Raw genomic sequence first — 10984 nt, 5'->3', positions numbered from 1 at the left:
ATAACATTTGTCTTCCTAAAATTAAACTAATAGCAATAACAAAAACAAGAAAATTCTCTTAAGACACAGATTTTTCTAAAGTTGATAAAGTGTTTTAGGAAGCTATCCAGAATCTATCAGGTTAATGGTGTCCTATAGAATACACAGAAACATTATATCACAGATTTGAACTACAAAAGTCTGTGCAGCTGCCGAAGAACTCTTAGAACCACAAAATGCTTTATATCTTGGGAACATCTGTATCATTTAAAACCATATTTATTTTGAACATTGTACATTATAGAATCCAGTATGTGCTTTATAATATAAACTCTCCTTAGCTTTCTTTGGTCTCTCAACCTGTTTTCCTATTCTTTCATTCATTTTTGTCCTGGGCCCAATTTCCAGGAGTGGAGACTACTTTTTCTAAAGCATATGCGTTCTTCCTAGGGACTAATAACGGTTGATTGGTAGAAAATTACTCTTTGATATTCTCTGCTTGCTTATCCATTTATGACTTCTTCAAGGCCAAATTCTTGTCACTGACCTCACTCCAGTGAGGTTCCATGTATCCAGGGAGGTTATGACCAGACCATGGCATCCATATTCACTTTTATATACTTTAAAACAATGTATTGTGCCACAGGTCACCAGTATAAGCAAACCTTTGTTAGAAGACAGAGTCATTCTGTGTTAAACCATTCACTGGAAAGTAACATTTCACTTCTTTTTCTTTCCTTCAAAACGTTTTTTCATTTCTTCTGATAAAAAAAGAACAGCTAAATGATTTTTTTTTTTTTCAGTTCTTACTGTCTCTCTCTGGTTTCATGCTATTGACTGTAATTCCATCAGAATACATACTGACATTGCACAAACTATCCATATAGTAAATGGATAATAATTTAAAATATAAATAAATAGAAGATTTACCAAGCACATGACTTTCCATGTAGAGAATGGAAATATTACTTTGCAATTCTCTGTAGTCCTACAATTTTATAAACTACTTAATAACTTTAATTTACTTTTCTCGTTGTAAATAACACTTCAGAAAAGTAGGCTATGGGGGTATAATATTAATATATTTGGGCATTGTCAACACTGCTGCAAAGGAATGATACTGTACATATTTAAGGCGAGGATCTAAATATTCTGGAAAGCTGAACCACATAAATATAGAACAGCCTCACACTTTTCACCAGTCACTACATAGTTGGGAAACTATGCATCAGTTAAACAAAGAAATTAAACACATAAGGCCTGCTACATTTAAATATTTAAGTGCCATATTTTAAATAAATCATATTATTGTAAGACAGAGGATTTCCAAGGCAAAAAGTAAAGTCTGGACCTTTCATAGAACACCTTTTTTTTCTTGAGATTTTGAACTTCACACAATAAAGCTTTTCATTTCTGTTCTTTCTCCAAATGTTTCGACTTCTTAGAGGCTACATTGTTTTGTAAGAATAAACTGTAGGTTTTCCAAAGAGCCTCCCTCTCCCACTCAGTTTCCCTGAGGGAGTTAGAGTTTCTGCGCACAATTTATTTTCATTTCCCTCACCCCGAAAATGATCAAATAAGGACTGTTTCCCCACCAACATTTCTAGGGCAAGAGGCTCTGACAAGTGCAACCTTTATCACCACAAACATCTCTTCTCTTTTCAGCTCTGGCACATCCAAAGAAAAAGATTATTTAACAGACACCAACCATGTTACAATCAAGGCTCCAACAATTACAAAGATGTACAAGGTGAATCTACAGTTTTAAACCATTGAAAAGTGGATACTTTGAGCATCTCTAGAAAGCTCAACACATGCTACAGAATCAGTACAATCGCTTTACAGAATCAGCCCTTTCTTGCCACCGAAATAGACATTTGTTGGCTGCACAATTCTCAGCATCCTGGTTCAAATAAGGATACTGCATATTACATATTCTTTACTATTTTGGAGTTGCCATGGCAGAGAAGGGAAGAGATATTTTTGTTGATGGAAAGTCTCTTAACAGAGCTCCTTATTTTGGCCTTCCTGACTTTCTGACACAGTTTTCAGATCTACTTTAAAATATTTCCTTGACTTTCTTTTTTCTTTTTTAATTATTTAAAGCAATCAACATTCCAGCATCTCAGAAAGAGCAGAAGATACATTATTAAATGTGCAAATACGCAGATGATCGAGATTTGAAGACAGGGAATTCAGATGAAAAGAATGGATAATCTGTTAGAATTTTAATGAGCTCTTTAACTTTCAGGCCAAATTCCTCCTGGTCCTTTCTCAGTCTCTTTCCCTTTTCCCTTTTTCTTTTCATTAACTTTCATCTTCTAGTTATTCATTGCTGCCTTATCATTTAAAAACAGAGTTAGTGTATCAGATTGGACTAGGTTATGCTGTTGTTTGAAAGAGGATCTTAATGGCTTAAGTAACAAATTTTTTTTTTTCACACACTGGTTATACTTCGTGGATCGGTTGGGGGCTTTGCTCTCTGTTATCCTCCCCCTGGGAATTGGGTTTATGGAGTAGCCTCCATCTAGAAGAATGGCCGACAAACTATGGCCTGCAGACCAAATCTGACCTGCTGCCTAATTTCGAAAGGCCCGGGAGCTAAGAATGATTTTAACATTTTAAGAGTTAAAATAAATTTTTTAAAAACAATGTTTTTAATGAAAATATATAAAAGTTATATGAAATTTGCATTTCAGTGTCCATAAATTAAGTGTTATGGGAACATAGCTATGCTTATCCATTTACATATTTTTTATGGTTGCTTTCCCTCTACGACAACAGAGTTGAGTAATTGCAACAGGGACCACACAGCCTGCAAAGCCTGAAATATTTGTTATTTGGTCCTTCACAGAAAAATTTTGTCAACCTTTGAACTAGAGCAAGACTAGTCATCATGGCAGACAGTAAAAAAAAGAATAGCAAGTCATGCACTGACTCTTAGGGCTTTCACCAAGAACTGACACACAGACTTCTGCTCACTTTTCATTGTCTAATGCAAATCACTCTGAATGTCAACAAAGAGGTGACAAGTGCAATCCTATCCTGCGCCCAAGAGGAGAAACAAAAATATTTTGATGACCCACACTGATACCTATGACAATTAAGAAAAATAAATTAGAAAATAATTAGTTATATGGTAAATCAATTCACTATTTTACAAATAATCTACTGGTTGTCATGGGAAAAAAAAATAGCAAATTAGCAAGAGCTTCCTGCTATGTCCCCTGAAACCAAACAGAAGAAAGAATCTCAGAATTTTGCACTAAAAGTATGGGAAGCTCTTTGGGATAGAAGTCAGTGCCTGTTATAACTGAGAGAGGGAGGTTGAGGCTAAGATAACAACCAAATGCAGAAGACTGAGATACAATAACAGAGAAAGTCTGGCAAAGAGCTTTCTAATGGTGCCCATTTATTTCCATAACACTACTCTAAAATGTCATTGCTCACCTCTCTGCCAGAGTGAAACAGATCAGCCCAGGACCAACAGAATCAAGAAAGCACAGGAGCTCAGCTGGGATTAGGATGAAAGACTGTAAGTACAGGCAGCCTGTACTCTCTATCCTGAGCATTCTCTTCCCTCATTTCTTTTATTCTTTTTCCTACCCCTCTACCCCAATCTGCCATAATTTATAATTACAGCTGAGAAGACAGCTCCTTAAAAACATCCATGCACAGGGAACAGTCACTGGAATGGAATACCCAATGGGAGCTGGTGAGGGAGAGAGGATCACATGAATGACAGTGGCCTAGCCCAGAGGTTCTCCACTCTGAAGGTCCTCTCCCCTCCCTAACTTGAAGAATATAATCTAGGCCTTTTAAAATTAAGCAAGAGAAGAGAAATAAATACAAACAACTGCAAATACAACAGAGGTGGAAAAAACATTATAAACAACTATATGCCCATAAATATGAAAACTAGATGAAATTAATTTAATACTAAAATACAAATTAAAAGCTTGACTAAAATAATATTCATTAAGCAAATTGAAATATTAATCAAAGACTTCTTCAAAGACCACCAAAAAAGCCTCCTGTGCTTTTTTGTATGTGTATGTTCCCAAAATTTTATGTAAGAAGTAATCTCTTTCTTATACAAATTATTGCAAAGAATATAAAAACTACGCGTTTTATTATTTCTAATCTAAATAAGAAAAGAATATCAAAAAATAATAACTTAAGTACATCCAAAAAATTGCACTCGATAAATTTAACGCATACATGCAGGAAAAAGTAAGATCACTAGAAGTCGAACTTTATTAATTTGATAAAGGCTATCTACAAAATAACTGAATCAAATATTACAATGAATAGTGAAAATTTAGATACCTTCCTTTAGGATCCGGAGCAAAATAAGACAAGGCAAAAAATAGAAATAAGAAAGAAATTAGAATGGATTAAAAAGCAACAACTATATGCTGCCTAGTAAAGCTCTTTTAAACATAAATACACAGATTAGATAGTAATTAGAAAGTAATTGGTAAGGGGAAAAAGCATGTTATGTAAATAGCAAGTATAAGAAGGCTACAAGGACATATTAATATTTATCTAAAGAGATTTAAAGACAAAGACCATTACCAGAGATAGAGACATTGCATAAGAATTTAAAGCTCAATTATCAGGAATACATGACAATATAAATTTACATGCACCTAATCATAGAGTTTCCATAATTATGAAACAAAAGTTGTCAAAGTTAAGTAGAAATATAAACAAAGCCATCATTGGAGATTTTAATGCCCTTCTCTCAGTAACTGATAGAAGAAAACAATCTCAGTAAAAACATAGAAGAATTAAAAAATGGTATGAATCTGCTTGACCTAAAGATATTTATACAATACTACATCCAACAAGAGCAGAAAACACATTCTTTTCAAGTGCACATGGAACATTGACCAAAATAGAGCCCGTTTGGCTCTAAAACAAGTCTAAATAGAGTTTAAATAAATTTAAAGAATTGAAATCCTAAATAGTGTGTTCTCTGATGATATTATGACCATAACGAACATAATTCAGAAACCAATAATAATAAAATATCAAAAATACCTCAAATATTTACAAATTAGGTAACACACTTTTAAATAACATATGTTAATAAAGGTATCACAGGGATAATTAGAAAATACAACATTTCAAATGTTGGATTTCCAACTAAATATCAAGGAAAATACAACATATTAAAATTTATGCTTAGAGGAAATTTTACAGCTTTAAATTCTTATATTAGAAAAGAAAAAAAGATATGAAATCACATAGGAAATTAGAAAGACAGAAGCAAAGAAAGCCCAAAGAAAGTAAATGAAGAAATAATAAAGAGAAATCAATGAAATAGAAAACAATAGAGAAAATTCATAAAGCCAAAAGCTGATTCTTTGAAAAGACCAACAAAATTGGTAAACCCATAATTAGACTGATTAGGAAATACAAAGGAAGAACACAAATTACGAATATTAGAAAGTAAAGAGGGCATATCTCCACATACCGTGTAGGCATTAAAAGAACAACAAATATTATGAGCAATGTTATGCCGTACATTAAACAAATGAAAAAGACAAACACCTTAAAAAAATACATCTTAGCAAAACTGACACAGATAAAATAATGAATCTGCATAGACCTATTGAAGAAATTAAATTCATTTTCAACAAACATTTCTACAAAGAAAACCCCAGGCCCAAATGGTTTCACTAGTGAATTCTAGCAAACACATACAGTGAAAAAAATTTTATTAATCTCAAGACTTTCAAAATGACCAAGCACAACTAATGTTTTAGGGGAGAAAACAAAGCTATTTAACAAGGATTTCTCAAGAACCTAAAATATAGGTCATTTGGCCAAAACACCTCATACCAGAAGGCCACACAAGACTGGCAGATATGTAGTGAAAGTGGAGAAGATAAATCAAAATTCTACATGTTCTCCTGCTTTGGCACACCCAATTCAGGTTCTCAGAGTAAGCAAGGCCTGTTAATAGGCCCCCTCCCCATCGCCTCTCATCCCCCATTCCTTATCACCATAAATTTGTATCCTGAACCTTCACTTAGTGGATCCCTAAGAAGCTGCTTTTTGCTGTTTAATTAATTGCCACATCTTTGATGCCATGGTCATGACTGAAGTTTTATTATTTAGCCTCTGACCTGAGAGAACTTGAACACTAACATTCATTGTAAAAGCCTCTTAAAGTCCTACCTCCCTTAGCCTGCATCCGACATCATAATAAATCTTGATTTATTTAAGATTTCTTTGTTTGTGCTTAATCTTATGGAGTCTCTTTTTTCCATGCCAATCCTGGTTTATTAGTTGGCTTCAGGGACACACACACACACACACACACACACACACACACCATTCAATTAGGCTACCCAAAGGGGCTGTTAACCTCCAGTGGACTTATTCTCTGTGCACCTGCCAGAAGTTCATTTTCAGGAAGACATATTGCCCAAACCAGAAAGAGTTCCATGTCCACACTCCACACTTTCATTTTCATTCTGTAACCAGAAATGTTGCCAGACACCTGTGAATACCTAAAACTTTGAAGCACAACCACATATCTCAGTGCAAGATATAACACCAGCTTTCCTTCCCCATCCCAACTTCCCGTTGAGTCTGGAAAGAGCTCTTGGTGTACATCTTGTACACCAGCACCCACTCGGAAAGTGTACCTTTGGCTCAGCACCTTCTGCAGGCTATCAATGAAAGGATGTTGACCACTGAAGTCTCTTATTCTTGCCATTCGCATCTCTTCAAAAGAAATTTTTAAAGGATCTTATTTGCTTTAAAAATGAATGCAAATAATGTTTTAATCTAATGTTACCTGGTTTCTAATAGTTTTGGTGGGAAGAGGTGTCCTTCTGACTTCACAGTTAGCACCTGCTAATGTACTTTCTCATGCACACTGATATCTGGAAAGCAAGCAATATACTCGAGCTCTTTTCTTCACCACAAAGAAATCTTGTTTGGAAGTTTGGACTTCCAAACACATGCATAGCCTCCCCCATGTATGGCAGGGGTCGGGGAGAGACGGAGTATGTAGGAACTCTTTGCGCCTTCTACTCAATATTGCTGTGAACACAAAACTGCGCTAAAAAAAATAAAGTCTATTTAAAAAATAGCTATGCCTTTCCAGAGCTCACATAACCCCTTCCAGAACAAGGTCTGGGCACTAGAGGCCCCAGAATTCCCTGCCCCCACTGACCCCGAGTTAATTTCTAGGACCTGCACCAGCCCTTCCTGGGTCTGTCTTCTGAGGATAAGCATGGTAAGGGGCATGCTTGAGTGAGCTCCTGGAGTGTCCATGTACATCAATGTATGACCCATTGTGGTACTTGATGGAAAGAGGAGAAGCTATAGACCATCTCTCTCTTCCAGAGTCACTTTCCATTGTGAAAGTCTTAGAATTTAAAATTTTTCAACCTCGCCTCCCAGGTTATTGTGAATTTTTTTTGTCAAGATAAGACAGAAAATATTTAATAGTTTGTTTTCTTAATGTATGCCTTTCCAATATTTAAACACATGATATGGGGGTCAACATCTGTACTCTTGCTCCTGGTCCCATTGATGTTAGAGATAATCCAGTTCTTTCCCTGTATCCCCACCTCCACAATAACAAGCAATAGGCTCAGTCACAGGTGGAGAATGAACTTCAGTCTCTCAGCTTCAACTCTAAATTCTTGGGAGAGAGTCTGACTGGCTTAGGGAAGGAGGGCTGCAACCCCTGGTCCAAACAATGGAGTAATTTGGAAATGAGCATTTCCATAGAAATCTGTCTGTTAGGGGAGGGAGACATCCTTGTGGTAGAATGGGCAGTTCCTGGAGAAATTTGGCTGGATAGATTCCCCACTGAGTATTCAACTTCACAGCTAAAATAAATGCAAGTTTTATTCCTCTTTTTTCAATGGGACAAATTGGTAGAAAATATGGAAAATCAAAATATTCCAATTAGAAAACAAATTATACCATACTTTTTAAGTTTTTTTCACAATTGGCTTTAGCATGAGCAATTAATATGAACTATAATGAAGAGGACATTTCTTTTAAAGAGAAATTAAAGTTTTATTAAAATGATATTCAATCCTCAACCTCACATATATTTTTAAAAGGTGATCGGTGTGCTAATACAAGCCTAATCTTTTTTCCTTATTAGAAAATCAAGCTAGAGTGTTTTTAAAACATTCCATTGACTTATTCTTCCCTATCTCCTTTGTTAAAAAAAAAAAGTAAACCTAATAAGGTACACAATGTTTCACTAAAAAACACTTGCCAAGCCTTCTAGCTATAACAGAATGAATACAGTTCATAATTGGGATCTCTAACTGTCCTATTTGAAAAAATACAAAGGACTGGAAACTAGTATTTGCTTTGGATACAAGAAAAGCATGTAGAATAACATTGTTTCAGCAAGATTATCTCCATGTGACGGTATGAAATGTGGAAGGAATGAGAAAGTATACTTTCAATGTTTTCTGAAAGAAAGGAAAAGCTTATCAAAAGAAGAAAAAACACAGGCATACATTGTTTCCATATACGTTTCTTCACCTCAAATAACCTAATGTTACTGTTTACAGTTAAACTGAAAGGTCCATCCATTCTACCCAAGTCTGAAGCTTAACCTCCTCTACCCGTTATGCAGACAAAACTTCTGCTGATTTCATTTGGCTTCCATTGACAACATGCAACCATCCAGAAGTCATCAGCAATTCTAAATAAAGGCATTATTTGCTCCAGAGCAACAGAAGGTCCCTAATCTTATATAGAAAGGGCTTATGGGCAGTAATCCAATTACAATGGGCAATAGAAGTGGGGTCTTCACACATTTTTACTTGAGTATATGACAATGAAATCCCTTCAACATATTTAAATCTAAATGTAAAATTTTCTCCCCCGTAAATTTATATAGTAACAAAAGATGCAAATCTAACATATTGTATATTCTGATGTTTTAAAAATAAAATAGTTATAACAGTCTTTTAAATGTATGAGAAAGAATGTAAATAACATGATGATTTGACGCCACCATCATTCATTTTAAAATCTTGTAAACAAGTTCTTTAGTAGTTCCTTTTACTCCTTGAATTCTTATTTCCTGTTCACATCCCTCATAAAATTATATAACAATATATTTTGTGTTTTCCATCTCATATCAATCACTTTCAAAATGTTTCTTTGCAATAAAACTATATTGATTGAAATTAAGTGTGTTTTCCCTATAACCACAATGATCTAGATGTTTCATTAAAAGTCTTCTGATTATCATTAGCATTAATCATCAATTGCCAACATCATAGAGTAGTATACATTTGCCATATGCTAAGATTAGAGATAGGAGAAAGGTAATAGGCTATTTTTTAGTCATGTGGTAGAAAAATGATTTTGAAAAGAAAGGCAGCAAAGTAGAAGTACAATGACTCTTGACCATGGGGAAATTCTCAGATTGATCAATTTTTAAAAAGAATAAACCTGAAAGTTTAATATGTATAAATTGACTCTCATAAAGCTATCTGTATCCAAGAACTCACAAAGAAATCTTGTACCCCAGGCATTGCAGGCTTTGGGTGGAAGACCTTGACTAGATGGATTTACCTGAGGCTACATTTACACAGTAAGTACATTCTTTTTACATAAATTGTTAGTGCTAATTATAAACCATTTGAGGTTTTTTAATGATGCTTTTATTGAACACTAAAGAAAATCAACTTGAAAATGTATTATTATTTTTAATTGGACTCACTTGAGAGGCAGTCAGTAGAGATTAATGAGAAAGTAAAACCAGGCTCTTGCCACTTCTACTGTTTGTAGCACTTTTTATCATTGCTACAGTTTGGCCTGCAGAAGTAAATGGTTCTTTCAATCTTTTCTAAATTACTCAGTGCTTAGTCTACTTGAATTACTGGCCCAGGTGGATAGATCTTCTCTTAGAAAAGTTGTATTTCCTTCTATCTGTGCTTGCAATTGACCCAAGCCCGTCTAAATTTATGTCTTGAAAACTTAGCAGAAAGAATTAGAGAAGCAGCAAATACATCAGCAAATACATTCCAACACCTTCAATTATTTTTTACCTTTTCTCTTTGAGCTGTGGTCTCCATGTGCATTTGGTCCACTTTCCAAGTTATTGTAGATGACAGCTTCTCAAATATTTTCATCTGTATAATAATGGTACCCATCTTTCCAAACTGAAATATCTCTGCTCTTGTACTCACCACCTGGTCGCTCAACCAATGTCCACTTTTAGGTACCAAATTCAGTATTTTTTAAGATATGGGTTAATTTGCTATAATAAAATGCAGAATAACAGAGGTTTAAACAAAATAGTTTGCTTTCATGTAACAATTCAAGTTCAAGCAGAACTTGGCTGATGTGGCAGCTTCATGGTATTAGGAACCCAGAGTTCATGTTATCCTATTGCTCTGCCATGTTAAGTAGTCGCCCTCATCAGTCTTAGCATCATAGCCACATCTCAGAAGAAAAGAGATGAATGGGAATATTTGCCTCTTCTTTTTATGGACATGATCCAGAAGTTGCACACATTACTTATGTTCATATCACATGGCTATACCTAGTGACAAAGGAGGCTGAAAATGTAATCAGCTGGTAGGTGATCAAGTGCCCCAGCTAAAAATTCAACCACATGGAAAAAGGGAGGAGACTGGATATGAGGGGAAAACTAGTAGAGGCTGCTACAATGTCTATTGGAAAATCTGAGTACATTACCTATTCAATGTCAAAGGGATCATTTGGACGACTACTCTGAGTTGAATGCAATAGCAATAGCTGCCTGCCATTTGATCAGGTCATATGAGATGCCATGTTCAATGACTGTTCTCTGACTAGACTGGCTGAGAATTATCCCTCAAATAATAATTCAAATTGTATGGGATGGCTTTATAGCACATTAAAATAACTACCGAGAACAAATAGATCAATATTTGCTCAAATGAACCATGATTTACTTAAAAGAACAGTGAAGAAAATACACATTTTCCTCACATAAGCTTTTCTTTTTATTAGA

The sequence above is a fragment of the Pteropus alecto genome, unplaced genomic scaffold (assembly GCF_000325575.1).
Source record: "Pteropus alecto unplaced genomic scaffold, ASM32557v1 scaffold76, whole genome shotgun sequence".
Lineage (NCBI taxonomy): Eukaryota > Metazoa > Chordata > Mammalia > Chiroptera > Pteropodidae > Pteropus > Pteropus alecto.
Note: the sequence above shows the minus strand (reverse complement) of the source record.